Source organism: Pelodiscus sinensis, chromosome 5 (assembly GCF_049634645.1).
Source record: "Pelodiscus sinensis isolate JC-2024 chromosome 5, ASM4963464v1, whole genome shotgun sequence".
Taxonomy (NCBI): domain Eukaryota; kingdom Metazoa; phylum Chordata; order Testudines; family Trionychidae; genus Pelodiscus; species Pelodiscus sinensis.
Genome location: NC_134715.1, coordinates 121,735,078 through 121,751,141, shown reverse-complemented (window position 1 = coordinate 121,751,141; position 16,064 = coordinate 121,735,078). Strand labels below are relative to the sequence as shown.

General features: G+C 42.6%; 1 long non-coding RNA gene across 3 annotated transcripts in view; it reads left to right on the top strand.

Annotated features, from left to right (window-relative positions):
- The first annotated feature begins 10,096 nt into the window (after positions 1–10,096).
- LOC106732166 (uncharacterized) overlaps positions 10,097–16,064 on the top strand; it is a 62,424-nt gene continuing 56,456 nt past the window's right edge. For 2 of the 3 annotated variants that reach the window (XR_012904428.1, XR_012904427.1), the window contains exon 1: positions 10,097–10,326. This is a non-coding gene — a long non-coding RNA (uncharacterized LOC106732166). The remainder of the gene's footprint in view (positions 10,327–16,064) is intronic. The other variant, XR_012904429.1, reaches the window with a different exon arrangement.

The window sequence follows — 16,064 nt, the reverse complement described above, 5'->3', positions numbered from 1 at the left end:
GTCCTCCCCATCAGGGGCTCGTGCCCCATTCCTCCCTCACTTACCCTTCCCTAGCCCCTCTTCTTGATGTACAAAATAAAGATAATGTGTCTTCCAAAATGGAATCTGTCTTTATTAAACAAAACTGGGGGAGACTGGGAAAAGGAGGTGGGAGAGGGGAAGAGAGAGGCTGGGAGAGGGGAGGGCAACTAACATGATCAGGGGTTGGGAACAGGTCCCATATGAAGAGAGGCTAAAGAGACTGGGACTTTTCAGCTTAGAAAAGAGGAGACAGAGGGGGGACAGGATAGAGGTCTCTAAAAGCAGGAGTTGGGTGGAGAGGGTGCATACAGAAAAGTTCTTCATTAGTTCCCATAAAGAAGGACTAGAGGACACCAAAGGAAAGGAATGGGTAGCAGGCTTCAAACTAGTAACAGAAAGTTCTTCCCAAAGCAAAGAGTCAACCTGTGGAACTCCTTGCTGCAGGAGGCTGTGAAGGCTAGAACTGGAACAGAGTTTAAAGGGAAGTGAGATCAAGTCATGGAGGTTGGGTCCATGGAGTGGTATTAGCCAGGGGGTAGGAGTGGTATCCCTGCCCAAGGTTTGTGGAAGGCTGGAGAGGGATGGCACGAGACAAATGGCTTGGTCACTGTCTTCGGTCCATCCCCTCCAGGGTCCCTAGGGTTGGCCGCTGTCGAAAAACGGGCTACTGGGCTAGATGGACCTTTGGTCTGACCCAGTACGGCCATTGTAAGCTCAGGGCTCAGGGTCGGGGGTCTCAGTGGACCCCCTTGATTCTCTTGCACACCTGCTCCTGGGTGGCCAGGCTGGCAGCTATCCTGCCCAAGCCGGCCACTTTCCTGTGCCTAGTGCGGAGGTCGTGGACGAGGTCCACGATGTCCGCACTAGCCCTGGCGGGTGCCCGCCTCTTGCGGTCCCGAGCAAGCTCCCGGGAGCCGCCAGCCTGGTCCCGGGAAGAGGGGGAGGGCTGGGGGGCATCGGGTGGGTGGCTCGATCCGTGCCAGGTGCAGGGTCTGCTGGCTGGGTGCTGGCAGGCTTGCACCTGGCACGGGCACCATAGCCAGCCCGTGCCCCTTTAAGGGGTCCGGGGCCGGGAGGGGGGCATGGAGTTTCCCTGGTGTTGGCCAGTGGCCACCAGGGAAACCTGGGGAGGGCTAGCCTCCCACTAGTTCGAATTAAGGGGCTACACACCCCTTAATTCGAACTAGCTAGTTCGAACTAGGCTTAATCCTCGTGGAATGAGGATTACCTCATTCAAACTAAGCGCTCCGTTAGTTCGAATTAAATTTTTAGTGTAGACATACCCCATGATAGTAGAAGGAGACCAGTGGTTTTTAACCACTGCAGACTCCTAGGGGTCCACAAACTATGTCTGAGGGGAGCCACAAAATGTTGTTATTACGATAAAAATAGATTTTTAATCTGTTGTCCATGGATCCGTGTGTGTGTGTGTGTGTGTGTCAGCAAAGGGGTCCGATATCCCTCCATTTAACATTTTTTTAGGGGTCTGCAACAATGATCATATGCTCAGACACCATCCCTATGAAACAATGTGTTCTGTTGCCCAGGGAAGGATGTCAAACTATGGCTGTTTGGGTTTTGCAAGAAGTCTCCCAAAAGCCTCTCCTTGTATAGCACACTGGTATTAGTATTATTCAACTAACTGCAATACATAGAGAAATATCTACTGTGATAATGTGGTCTAGGGATGTGAACGACTAGTTGCCTATCTGATAAGCAAATGCTTATTGGATAGTCGACGCACTAGCCAACTAGTCGCTTCCCTCCACTTGCAGCCTCTATCAGAAAGAGGCATCAAGGAGGGGAAGAGGAGAGGGTGCTTCGAAGTGGCAATGCTGCATGGAGTCCTGGGCCAGACCCTGGCTCCACATGGTGCTGTTGCTTTGAAATGCTGGGTGCAACACAGGGCCTGTTGGGAACTCCCCTACTGACTCCAGGCTTCATGTTGAGCTGCTGCTTTGAAAGGCAGCTGCTTGAGTCCCCCACTGGCCCTGTGCTCCTGCAGTGCTTTTGCCTTTGATGTGTTCCCTGTTGTACTTTGGCCCTTTGCCCTGGGGCTGTTGCTACACTTTAAAGGCAGAGGCTCCCTTATCGACTAATTGAATAGACGATGCAAAATGCATCGACTATTTGATTAGTCAGTTAATCTAAATTTAACATTCCTAATGTGGTCACAAGGAACCCAGGAGATAGACTTCATCATAGGCATATAAAACCTCTCTCTGGCAATGTTTCTGGCCAGGTGGGACCTGTTAAGCTCATTGTTGGATGAAACAAATCAAAGAAGGCAGGTTCTCTAGGCAGCACATATCATATTGTGTCAATGAAAATGACCCAGATGGGAACCTCTCTTGTAACTTTTTAAAAATGAATGGTCATACTTGATAGCAATATGACATAATCTTGATGAATTTCCTATTGCTTCTTCACAACAGTAAGCAGGGGCGTTTGGAACAATGATTTATTTTAAAAAAAGAATCAGTACCTATGCCTTCTAGAAGGGAGAAAAAGACTGTGCTAATGTTTTCATGATATGAAAGATTTCTTTCAGCTGTTACTATCATTTTATATTACAAGTGCAGCTAGAAGCCAAGTTCTGCAAGGTGCTAGTGCATACACATAGTAAGGGACAGTCCTTACCCCCAGACAACTTACAGGATAAGTGGAGAAGACAAACAAAAGTCAAATGAAAGGCTTTTATTATTTATTATTTATTATTATCTGGTGTTGCTCAAGTCTTTAACTTGTTTTTGTTTTTCTTCATTTAAATCATGGTGCAGAGCTGGGCTTGAGGGGTTCAGCATGCAGGCGTTCCCCAGGGAGAAAGGACTACCCCAGCCATCCCTCACTACTTGGGGCCAGGTAAGAAGTGCCTCTCCATGGTCACTGCAGTTCCCATGGGCACAAATGGGGTGAGGGGTGCATGTCTGCTGGCAGGTGAGGGTCCAGGTTAGTCTGCCCCCTGTGCTCCCCAGCCAGAGTAAGGAATGAAGCAAACTCTGCACTTTCCACTTGCTCCATGATAAAGGAGATCAGCCAGCAATGTTCATATATGAATGGGGTTGGGAAGCTCAGGGCTTGAGCAGTCCCAGACAGGTGGGTGCACCACCATCCTGCCCCAATTCCTTTCCTGGTGAGTCTGTCTCCTTTCTTAAACTGCAGCAAGGGAGGTTTAGGTTGGACATTAGGAAAAACTTCTAACTGTCAGGGTGGTTAATCACTGGAGTAAGTTGCCTAGGGAAGTTATGGAATCTCCATCTCTGGAGATATTTAAGAGCAGGCTGGATAGACATCTATCAGGGATGGTCTAGACGGTACTGGGTCCTGCCGTGAGGGCAGGGGACTGGACTCGATGACCTCTCATGGTCCCTTCCAGTTCTAGTGTTCTATGATTCTATATGGTTTTATACATCCACATATGCAGCCAAACCCGTATCTTGCTTTTAGCTGTAAGAGGAAGCTGCATACCAAATTTGGTTGTCCTAGCTCTTACTGTTTAAGAAAAGTTCTTGAACAAACAGGTGGACAGACGGACAGAGTCGCTCGCAGACAAACTCTCTCAATACATCGTAGATTATTCTTCACATTTTACAGATGGGGAACCAGAGCCTAGCAAAACTGTGTTTTGACCAATGTCACAACAGGTGTCTGCTGCAGATCCAGAAACAGAACTTGGTTCCCAGACCTGGGCCCATGCCTCAGCCACAAGATCACCCAGCCTATCCAATGATTTATGTGGTTGCTATGATGATCTTGATGCACAAAGAGCAAGGGGTGGGGGAAGGTACCTAAAGCCTTTATGACATGTTGAGAGAAACAGGAGAACAAAACAAAACTGACCACAACCTTTCACACTGGCAGTGAGCTGGGCAGAAAGTATGAACAATGACTTACACGAGTCTATAGCCTCTGTGGGTTACTTTTCTTCTAAGGTCCTGATTCTGCAAAGACTTACTCAAGGGCTTAACTTCACGCAGGTGAATAGTTCCCCTGAAGTCTATGGGAATACTTGTGTGCTAAAGTTAAGCATGAGTGTAAATGTTGACAGGATTGGGGCCCTAAGAGACCAAGACAACATCCTTAAGTATATACAGTACAACATTTATATGCATATATATATATATTTGCATTTTCAAAAAAATGTGATTGGATTTTAAGACTGGAAAGGATCATTATGAGATTATACTCTGACCTACTCTATAGACCACAGATCATAGAATTTCACTCCTACATCATGCTCGATTACAATGGACTAGGAAGTATGAATTATCAAATACATCAACACACTTTTCATTGTTAAGTAAAGGATTTCATCATAATTTCCCAGGACAAATGACTGAAGAAAGGTGGATACACTGGAGGGTAAGGATAGAGTCCAGAGTGACCTAGACAGATTGAAAGATTGGGCCAAAATAATAGGTTCAACAATGACAAGTGCAGAGTCCTGCACTTAGAAAGGAAGCATCCCACGCATTGCTACAGACTGGCGACTGACTGGCTAAGTGGCAGTTCTGCAGAAAAGATTATAGTAGATGAGACGCTGGATATGAGTCAACATTGTACTGTAATGGCATACTGGACTGCCTTAGCATGAGCATTACTAGTAGATTGAGGGAAGCGGTTATTTCCCTGTATTTGGCACTAGTGAGGCCACCTCTGGAATAGTGTGTGCAGTTTTGGGCCCCCCGCTACAGAAAGGATGTGTATAAATTGGAGGGAGTCTAGCGGAGGACAATGACAATGATTAAGGGGCTGGGGCACATGACTTATGTGGAGAGACTGAGGGAACTGGGCTTATTTGGTTTGCAGAAGAGATGAATGAAGGAGGATTTGATAGCAACTTTCAGCTACCTGGAGGGGAGTTCCAAAGTGGATGAAGAGAGGCTGTTCTCAGTAGCGGCAGATGACAGAACCAGAAGCAGTGGTCTCAAGTTGCAGTGGGGTGGTCTAGGCTGGACATTAGGCAAAACTATTTCACGATGAGGGAGGTGAAGAACTGGAATGAGTGACCTAGAGAAGTGGTGGAATCTCCATCCTTCAAGTTTTTTAAGGCCAGGTTTGGCAAAACCCTTGTTAGGATAACTTAATTGGGGTTGGTCCTTCTGTGAGCAGGGGATTGGACTAGATGACCTCCTAAATTCTCTTGTAACCCTAATCTTCTATGATTCTATGCGTATGATTTAAATACCATGGCATTTAATAAAATAAGCCTAAAGTAATGACTTTTGCATATTTTCTTTTGACAAAGCCATGAGTTTTCTGCTATGACAACAAGTAGCATTAACCCTTCCGTTTCCCTGTTTCTCTTTCCAACTCAGAAGGTTACATGCCAAGGTGGAAAACAGGAATAAAGTGTTTTCCTGTTCTTCCAGATCAGAAGGCCAACACTGGGACCAGCTTTGCCCTATCACTAAGCCATGGCTTGTTCTTTTGCTCTTGGAACTATAGCATTGCAGAGTATGGTGAATAGGCTATGACCTTTTCTGTTCAACTGGAAGCAAAGAATGCAAACTTGTTCACTGCTTAATAAATACAGTAAGTTGTTATTTTATGGGCCTTTTTCTTTTCTGTCCAATAGCTAGAAATTGCAAGTGCTCAGGAATAGAAGCAAAATTGTAGGGGAACCCAGTTCCCCTGGGCAAGCTGTCGTACACATGTACAGGAAATTGAATGCAGAAATTATTGCTTGCAATGCTGTTAAAGAAGTGACAGGGTTATAAAACAGATCTTTCAACTGCCACCCATTATGAACATTCCAATTGTAGAGGGTCACATTTTAATACAAATCTCCTGTCCCAAATTACTTTTGTCTTTTCCTATAAACTAGAAGCTGGCAAAGTTTCACCTAAAAGCATTATTTCCCCTTGCCACTTTAACTCGCTTATCTTCTTTCTGCATTCAAAATAAAAATAAATGCAAAACAGTCGTTTGGGAGAATTTATGAGCTCTTAATGTTGTGTCGGTGATTGGGCTTATTTTCTTGGGCTGATGAAAGATCAGTGGATTTTTTTTAAACACCCCCTGCTCCGAAAGTGGATAACATGGCCCTGCATAAATAGAACATCCAATCTCATTAGGCTTAATGTGACAAATTTATGGTACAAATTTTTCCTTTCCTAAGCTGATATCCTACCCTCTGCCATGTGCGATAATGGCATATGCATAAGGTGAAATGACTCGTTTCTAAATAATTGTGACAACAAACCAGTTAGATGAGTGTATTCTTAGTTACTACAAGGCATTCTTAATATGCTTTCCTTGCTCCCTCTCTGCTTCTGTTCTTATTTTCAAGGCAGCAGATGAAAAAATGTCTCAAGGCCATCTGTGGAATTAGATTTGAGATTACAGGCTAAGTAAATAGGCAGGGTAACATTTAATTTAATTAGTTTTGAAATAGGTAAAGTGAAAACAAGCTCACAGCCTCATCAAAGACATTGTATTTCACAGGCATGTTAATTTGTGGAGTTACTTTTCCAGAATTCATCTCACTTTTGCTATCAGCAAATCAAAAGCTAACCTTAACACCAATTCAAATCTAAATCCTTTTTTTTTACTTTAAGCCATAAATACTTTAAAAAAATTCAGCCCAATTTCTTTACTGATAATTAATGGTTTCAACTGAATATTCATTTTTCTTTCTGACTCAGTAAATATATAGGGCAAATGTATGAGCATTGCCTTTAAGTCAGCAAATTCAGTTATTTCCACAGTTTTATAAAGCATGGTTCACGCTAACATCTTAGCCCATATCAGAAGTAGTCACTGCTAATTACAATTCATACATTCCAGAGCCTTTTTATTTTATTTTGCAGAGTACTTTTGTCTAATCAGTCAATTAGAACTGTGACCAGAGATGGATATCGGTAATTGGTCTCAAATTACCTGGCTCATACACTTAGAGATTTACATTTCATTATTTTTGGTTAGGGAGCGGTTCTTTTACAGTTCTGTTTTCAGAGAAGACATTCTGATTTCTTAACTACAAATGCGTTAGTCAACTGAATAGTCATCAGGGAATTTCAATGATTCAAAAAAAACCCCAAACAAACCCAACTTTCATCTACTATAGAAATAGGAAAACCTTTCTCCCTGAGTTCAATATGATTTTCAGCAACATCATATGGTAGTAGAAATAAATGTTGAGCTAAATAGTCAATAAATGACACTCAAATTATGGCACTGTTGCTGAAAAAAATTTCTTCAGCCTCTCAAATATGAGAGAGTTTTATATAAATGTAATTTTTAAAAGAGCAATAAATGATAACAAAATATGAGTCAGTTGCTACTTGTTTTAAATCCACACATCATCAAGTCACTTTTATAATGGCAAATTTAAAACATAATAGCTAGGACAACTTCAACTGTTAGCATTATTTTACATTTGTACTCCTTCACTGTACGCCTTAGATCACATTTCACTAAGACCATTTGTCAGTGTAAAATACTTTTGCTCTTACGAATGATAGATATTGAATGTAAATACATTCACCAGTGCTTACAATGACAATAATGGCTTTATTTATAGTTCATAGGAGCTGTCATTGCCTTTTAAAATATTCAAATACACCAAAAGTAGATTCTGTTTGGGTGACATGTTACTGATTTGTCCTAGAGCGTAGATTGGAATACACAAGGGTTTAATAGTTCAGGAGGCAGCATGATCTAAACAGCTTGAACATGGTGCTGGAAGTCAGAAAAACTACTTCAGAGTTTGACTTTGGATACACCTCTGAACCACTTGCTCTACGCATGTTTCCTCATCCCTAAAGCAGGGATAACCTATTAGGAGTGTCTATGACAATGAAAAACACTGGATAGTCCTATGGCATTTTAGAGACTAACTAAAATATATAGAATCATGTGGAGCTTCGTGACTCCAAGGTGCCGCAGGATTATCTGTTGTTTTTAAAATTACAGACTAACATGGCTACCCCTCTGAGGGTACGTCTACACTAGCCCCCTAGACTGATCTAGGGAGGCTAATGAGGGCGACCGAAATTGCAAATCAAGCCCGGGATTTAAATATCCCGCACTTGATTTGCATGTTCCCGATCAGTCGCCATTTTAGAAATTGACTAGCCCGAAGTAACTGCCCACATCTACATGCGGCAGTGAAACGGGATTCTCATTTAAAGCCCTAACTCAAATTAGCTGGTATTCCTCCTGCAATGAGGTAGAGCTATAGCCTGGTGGTAGGGGCATTCATCAGGCATGTAAGCAGAGGCGTAGCGAGGGTGTTATGAGCCTGAGGGCAAAGGCAAAATTTGCTCCCCCACCCTGCCATGTGGTGGGACCCTGAACCTGGCACGCGGCTGAGCCTGACCCTGGGGTGTAAGGGAAAGCTTGTATCACGTCTCCCACCCCCTCCAGTTTGGGCCAGGCCATTACATGCACTAACCAGCCAGTAGAGATGGAGGAGGGTTGGACTGGGGGCGGGGAGGAGGCTCCGGCCGGTGGCGGCTGGTGGTGGAGGAGGAGCAGGCAAGCAGAGGGATGATAGCAAGAGTGGAGGGGAACTAAATTGGCACCCCCTTAGCATGGCACCCAGGGGCAACTGCCTCCCCCAGTTCCTCCTCGCTATGTCACTGCATGTAAGATCAATCAAGGTTCAATCACTGCTCCAGTGACTAACTAGTTATACAAAGAGAATGCCACGTCTGAGAATGATGCTGAGTTCCGACATGGGGGGCAGGGCCCTTCCAAATTCCTGGTGCATCTTGGTCAATTTCATGGTCATAGGATTTCAAAAATAATACATTTCATGATTTCAGCCATATAACCATATAAATCTGAAAAATCATGGTGTTGTAATTGCAGGGTCCTGACCCAGCCAGGAGTCCAGCTCTGAAGGCAGAGTGGCTGCCTGCAGCAGCACAGAAGTAAGGATGGCATGGTATGGTATTGCTTCCTTACTTCTGCACTGCTGCCTGCACATCTGGGCCCTCAGTCAGTAGCCACCACTCTCTGGCTGCCTATCTCTGAAGGCAGCAGGGCAAAAGTATGAATGGCATGGTATGGTATTGTCACCCTTACTTCTCTGCTGCTGCTGCTGCTGCTGCTGCTGCTGCTGCTGCCTTTAGAGCTAGACACCTGACCAGCAGCCATATCGCTCTGGTTGCCCAGCTCTGAAGGCAGCACAGAAGTGAGGATGACAGTACCGCTCCCCGCTTCCCTCCCCAAAAAAATTCCTTATGACTTTCCTTCAGCCTCCTTTGGGATCAGGCCTGCCCAGTTTGAGAAATGCTGGTTACCCCTGTAAAATCTTTATAGTGTAAAAGCAAAAAAAAAAGACCAGATTTTGCAGGGAGAGACCAGATTTCATGGTCTGTGATGCATTTTTATGGCCCTGAATTTGATCGGTGTCCTTGGCACTTAGCAACTTGCTCGCTGTGGGAGACTGGTACCAGGACTTAGGCACCCTGGGGGATTTAGGCACGTAGCTGAGCAGCGATTTTGAGAATGTGCATGGCACCAGAGATTGGCCTTACGAGGCAATGGAGGCCATCAGAATCACTGTGAAATAGCCCCGCCGTGTGCGTTTGTGAAAACTGTGCGCTCATGAAAAGAGCCTGAGCTCCAGTGCTGGTGATTGTATCAGACACCCACACACAAGGCACAGCAAATGCAGCAACAATGCAACCTTCCCTGACAAGGTGCCTCAACCCTGATCTGATGGGACTTCTCTTTAGTCCAGAGATGAGAAGGTTCCTTTGTCTCTGTAGCCAGCTCTCGGCCCACTCTGAGGAGATTACCAAAACCAGCGCCATTTGCAATGCTGGCTTTTCTGTCTAGTGGGAGCCAGACATACAGCGCTCCCCTCCGTTCCCTTTCCTCATCACACAGTCATTGGGCAAGCACCTTTTTTGGTCACAACTAGCTTGAGCTGCAGCCGCCACGGCCGAAAGGTTAGCAGCTCTCTATTCCCTTGCCAATCAGTTGATCTTTCTGGAATCAAATCTGAAAACTCTCTGCTCGAAGTGTTTTAGCAAATCGCTTCCAATGGAATTGTTTAGCCAAACTCACTGGCTGGTGTGACTCCGTGGCCTTCAGAAGAGACACACCAGTTGTGAATTTGGCCTACTCAGTTATGTCCATTTATGGCTAGCACGTTTTTGAGATACCACTGCCAAGGGTTCAAATGTTTACATGCTCCATGAATTCAAATGGATTGGTTGTATGTCAAATGCCAGGGAGAGAGACAGCTGGAGTATCTAAACGGAGTGCTTTGATCTTACTATCTGTAAAAAAGAGGTCATTTGGCTTCCCCAAGAAGCACAGACATTAGATGGTCCATGCACAACTCATGCAAGTATTTTATTAGCAACATTTTCTACTCACATTTAGATAGTTTGTATATAATACTTACTAAATACATCTATCTATAGCTATGCATGTGTGGTTATATGTTTGTTTACTAATATATGTATTTGCCTGTGTGTATAGAGACACTAATCTCTTTTGTTTATTTGCCAAAAACATTATAATGGATTAAAGCTTTAAGATTATTTAAAATTTTGTAAACATCAAAATTTGTGTGACGTTATCTCCTCTCACCATATGCAAATACTTAGGTGACACTGTGATTGTAACAGTATATATACAACAATTTTAAGGAGATGTAGCCTTGAAAACACAGACTTCATTGTATTGTAATCAGGTCTGACACTGATTCAGAAGAGAAGAATTCTAAAATATGATATTGCACAAGGGATATAATTCCATTCTTTCTAGGAGAGGATTTTGTGGTTAGTCCACCGCACAATTGAAATAGCCACCAGATGTTTGTGACTTCAGGCAGTTAAGTTCAGTCTTCTTGATCCACTATCCTTTGCTCAGAATAAATACATATTTTTTGGTATTGAAAACGGTTTATTTTAAACTTATTAGAGAGTGATTGTAGATATATGCAAATAAACAATAGCCAGGACACACATTGTTTACTGACAGGTTTATGATTCATAGTAACTTCCACGATGAAATAAACATATATTTAATTAAATGGGAGAGGAAGTGTAGAGGAATCTGAACATTAGCGTAATGACATTTCTAAGATGTAGTATTCTAAAGGAATGTGGTATTGACAGGGGCTTTCATAAATATGGTAAGAGACACTTTTCAGCTGAATGATAGGGTTAAATTAACATATAATATACTTCTCATTTACGACTGATATGATTCTATTTTAGTCATTTTCTTTGGTGTCTATTTTCCCCACTAATTTAGAAGCAATATTATGTTCAATGTATCTTTGATTATTAGACTCACCAAACGATCATTTACATGTCTGTAGTCCTGTTCAGGACTCTAATGAATTTAGCATCATGATCTCAGTGTGAGGTTATGCAAATATTTCTAGCTTTACATTACAAATGGAGAAACCGAGGCACAGTTACAATTACTTGTCCAAACCATGCAGAAGACTGTAGCAAAGTGAAGAAAATAACCCAGCTGTCCTTCCTCCCAAAGCTGTCTGTTCTCATCTGACCATTCTTCAGCTAGAGTTGTTACAAAGACCTGAGCACCTAAAAGTGAGCTTCCTGAAGTGTCTCAACCAGCTTCCAAAACTGTGGGCAGCTTTTTGCATGTCCAGTTCTTGTGCGCACAGCTTTTCACAATCAAGCCCATGTCACAGTCGTATCAAGCCACCAAATGATTGCATGGTCTTTGTACACAAAACTTGGGCATAAAAATGTTAAAAACAAAATATTTGGGACACTCATCAAAAACTGTATGTAGCTACGCAACCTACAAAAAGCACAGAAACAGGCATTCTCTTTTATGAAAGGGGTAGCTGCATGTATCAGTGCTAGTTTTGAACTCCCAAATACAGAACATGCTTTTCAAAGGCAACTAGTGATTTGGGGGTTCTTAGATCAAGCTACTTTAACTTACCTTTCTAATCAAATATGTGCTTGTAATTGTGCAGCTTGAGTGATGCACGCAGTTTGGTATACCCTTGGACTGAGATTTTGAAGAGTGGCCCTGTGATTCTGGGTGACCAACATGCTATACTTTAGAGGACCCAGCTAGTCAGTGGGCAAGTACTCTGCTCCTTCTGAAAAATCAAGTTTAGGATCTCCATCAAAATGGAGGCACCCCAGATCAGTAGTCATTTTAGAAATAGGGTCAGTTGAATTGGCAAATCCAATAGGTTTACTCCTTTAGTTGGCCATAAAAAAACCCAACAACAGTAACAACCTGCCCCCCCCAAAAAAAACCCCCACAACAAAACAAAAACCAAAAACATCTGGCATATAGGCCTAGGTGTTCAAAAATTTGTAGGTGCATAACCCCAATTAAAATAAACGGAAGTTAGGTGTTCGGATTCTAGGGCTCAATGGTCTTGGTTTCCAAAGAAAGGCAAAGCAGTTACTCAAAGGCATTTATTAATGCTTTGGTTCCACACACAGTGGCAGTGCAGCATTTTCTTCAGTAAACTACTTCCATGAGCAGAGGGAAAAGCACCATAACTATTGCTGACTAACAAGACGTGACACATCAAGGGCTCAAAATAGTACTTCTGAAAACATGTTATTCCTTAAATCACAGGTGCCTGCTATTACCGTTGTCATTTTATGGTGGGTAAGAAGGGTAAACAATGTTTTTCTGTTTAACGTTTTAAATTAGGTGGTTTGAGGATGTGGAGGAGGTTGGAGAATCTGTTTTTTCCCAGCCCTTTTTTCCAGTTTGTGCCCACTAAAAAGTGCCATAATAAGGATGGAGTGGAGTGACTAACATGGGAGTAGGCAAATACCAGACTCTGGGCAGGATCCGGTCCACCACGGTTAACCTAGTGGGCTCCCACCACTATATTTACCTGCGCCTCCATAGGTATGGGTATACTGCAGCTCTCGTTGGCCACAGATTGCCATTCTCAACCAGGAGCAGTGGGAAGTGGTGTCCCAGTCTGTCACTTCCTGCCACTCCTATTGGCTGGGAACAGCGATCTGCAGCCAATGGGTGCTGTGCTCACCCAGTACTCGTGGAGACACAAATAAATATAGTGACAGGGACTACCCCTGCTGGACCACCACCATGTTGTTGCCCACCCTTGAACTAATGGAACAGAAGTAAGGGAATACACCCTAGAAGTAGGATACCGTATTTTGTAGAGTATTAGTGAGCCACATTTACTCCAATCATAATGAAAGTGCTTTTGCCCTTTGCCACCAATTCTGGCAACTGATTTTGAACCCTACCATGTTGAATATTCATGTGAGAGAGCTGTATCAACACCAGTCTTCAACAGTAGTATTCACATAAAGAGACGGTCCTTTTTAACCCTGTGTAAACTTACTGCTACTGCTGGTTATATGGTGCTCCAAAGTGGTATTGTGAGCTATTTGGTAACATAGGTCCCAGCTCAGAACCTAATAAGATAACGTACAGATAAAAAAGGAATGGAGGGGGGAGGGAGGATGTAACATTCTCTTCTTACCAAGCAGTCCTAGTTAGGCTCTTGCCCTGCAACCTGTGTTTTCAATATTTAATTTTTAAAATCTGCAACACATGTTGGCAGAACCTCAACTGAAGTCAATCATCTTAGCACCGTTCACTAATTCCCACCCTCTGAGGATCTGGCCCTTTATTATTGCTACTCTTTTCCTCACTTTTGTTCATTAACCCAATACATATACCCTTTTCCAATTGCTAAGAAGAGCAACCTCTACCTTCAGGTCCTAGTTTTCCTACTGTTGCAACATATTTCAGATCTGTTTCAATGAATTCAATGGAATGTCATCACATCTCTGAGTTTATAAGCACTTCATTTCTATGATTAGGCTTGGTTAGTTACCTTTTTCATTTTCCTCTTAGCTGCTACCTTTTTATTAACACAGAAAAGCAGAAGCATACTATAGCAATATGTATGCTATCTCTCACAATGGCCTGTTCCAAATACTTTAAAGAATGTGGCCAGAAATCCCATAACAGATAATTTCAAAATAACTTACCCACATGACAAAATTTCTTCTTACTTGGGTTAGGTATTGGGCGTTTTGAGTGCTGAAACATGAGAGCTTATAATCCTATGTCAGTATTTTAGCTATTGTCTCATTATCCAAATCAATGTTAAAGCCTTTTATGAACTCTTCTAAACTCCCAGCACAAGAACTTTGTTGTGTTAGTGAGTTCTACTGGTTAACCACATACTTTGTTAAAAAAAAATCCTTCTATCATTTTAAACTTTTTTTATGTTTTAGTTGCATTAAAAGTTCCCCATTCTTGTATTGAGAGTTTAACTAGCAGCACCTGATTTAATTTCCCTGTATCTTTCATTAATGTGTATATACTACAGTTCTAGTTATCCAGATTCCTTTTATCCAAAAAATCTTAGTGTTCCCCATCATGTAGCTCTACGTTCATTAATCACGTCCTTTTTACACAAAATACAGGGTGATCCCAAACTTTTGGACATCCCCGCTGCCCTTTGGATAAAAGAATGTGAGGTGTATTTTTGTTGTGGCCCTCTGACTCATCTCCTCTCCAAACTAAACAATTCTGAATTTTTCAATCTCTCTTCAGATGTAAGGTATTATTTCTGACAACCTTCACTGAGGACACTGGGACTACTCATAAGAAGTAACTCAATGACATACGTGTTTGCAGAATTGGGACTTGCAACAATGGTAGTTGAATGTGCTCCAATCTAGCAGGCTCCAGAAGAGATTATTTTTGAACCCAAAAAATTTCAACATAGTAAATTCATTCAACTTATTGATGTGCATCAGTAATTATGTTCATAGAGGAAATATCTGAACATAAGACCATAAGAACAGCCGTACTGGGTCAGACCAAAGATCCATCTAGCCCAGTATCCTGTCTGCCGACAGTGGCCAGCACCAGGTGCCCCAGAGAGGGTGGACCAAAGACAATGATCAAGCGATTTGTCTCCTGCCATCCCTCTCCAGCCTCTGACAGACAGAGGCCAAGGACACCATTTTATCCCCTGGCTAATAGTCTTTTATGAACCTAACCTCCATTAAATAATCTAGCTTTAACCTCTCCTCATATGGGACCTGTTCCAAATCCCTATCATTTTAGTTGCCCTTTTCTGAACCCTTTCCAAGGCCAAAATCTATTTTTTGAGGTAAGAGAATGTGAACTACTGTTCATAGTTTAAGACTGTACATTAAACTATTCAAGGAACATGGAAAATATAATGTATTTTAATGTAAAATAGTAAATTAGAGTGGGATTGGCCTTCATTTCCTAAACCTTTTTAATAAAACACAAATTCATCTAACAGGTGCTGGGAAAGGCTGTTTGCATGGCAGCAGTCATGTTGTCCCGACACACAGCATACACTCAGACCTGGCACATTTGACTTGGACAGGCAGTAAACTGACTTTTAAAAATGATTTGATCTTTGAATCAAAGATTCCCCTTCTACTTTTAAAGCCAGAGCTTTGAAATGGGACATTAATTGCTGTTAATAGGTTTGAGTAAGCTTTGTAGGGTCAAACTCCAAGAATATAAATGCTCCATCTTCCCTTTAGCTTTTTTTATCTGCCAGAGCCCTCACCTGTGGTTTTTAAGAACTGTGCTTACTTTGAATTCCTTTCCTTTAGATTTCAACAAGTCTTGTTCCTGGTCCCTTGCAGTAGACCATTGCCGTCCTTCTCCTATTCCCTCCCTTCTCCTGTTGGGTTTGCTCTGCTAACTGGTGTGTTGGGATGGAGTGTTACTGAGACTCGGCTCCTCCTGCCTCACTCCTTGACTTCTTACAGTGAAAATATGAGGAGGAGTCCTGTGCACCTTGAGGCGAACATTTATTAGGGCATAAGCTTTTGGGGGTAAAATCCACTTCATCAGATGAATTGGAGTGGAAGCAGGATCCTTCTACAAAAGAATTAAAAAAACCAGTTACAAAGGGAGACATCTGAATTGGAATTCATTTCCAAATGAATCAACTTGTGATTGAATAAGGACCTTAACTGGTTAACGCATTACAAAGGCAATTTCCCCTCTCTGAATATTCACATCTCCAGACCAAATGCTATGAATGACCCACTTCAACCCTGACTTGATTAGCTTCATCAACA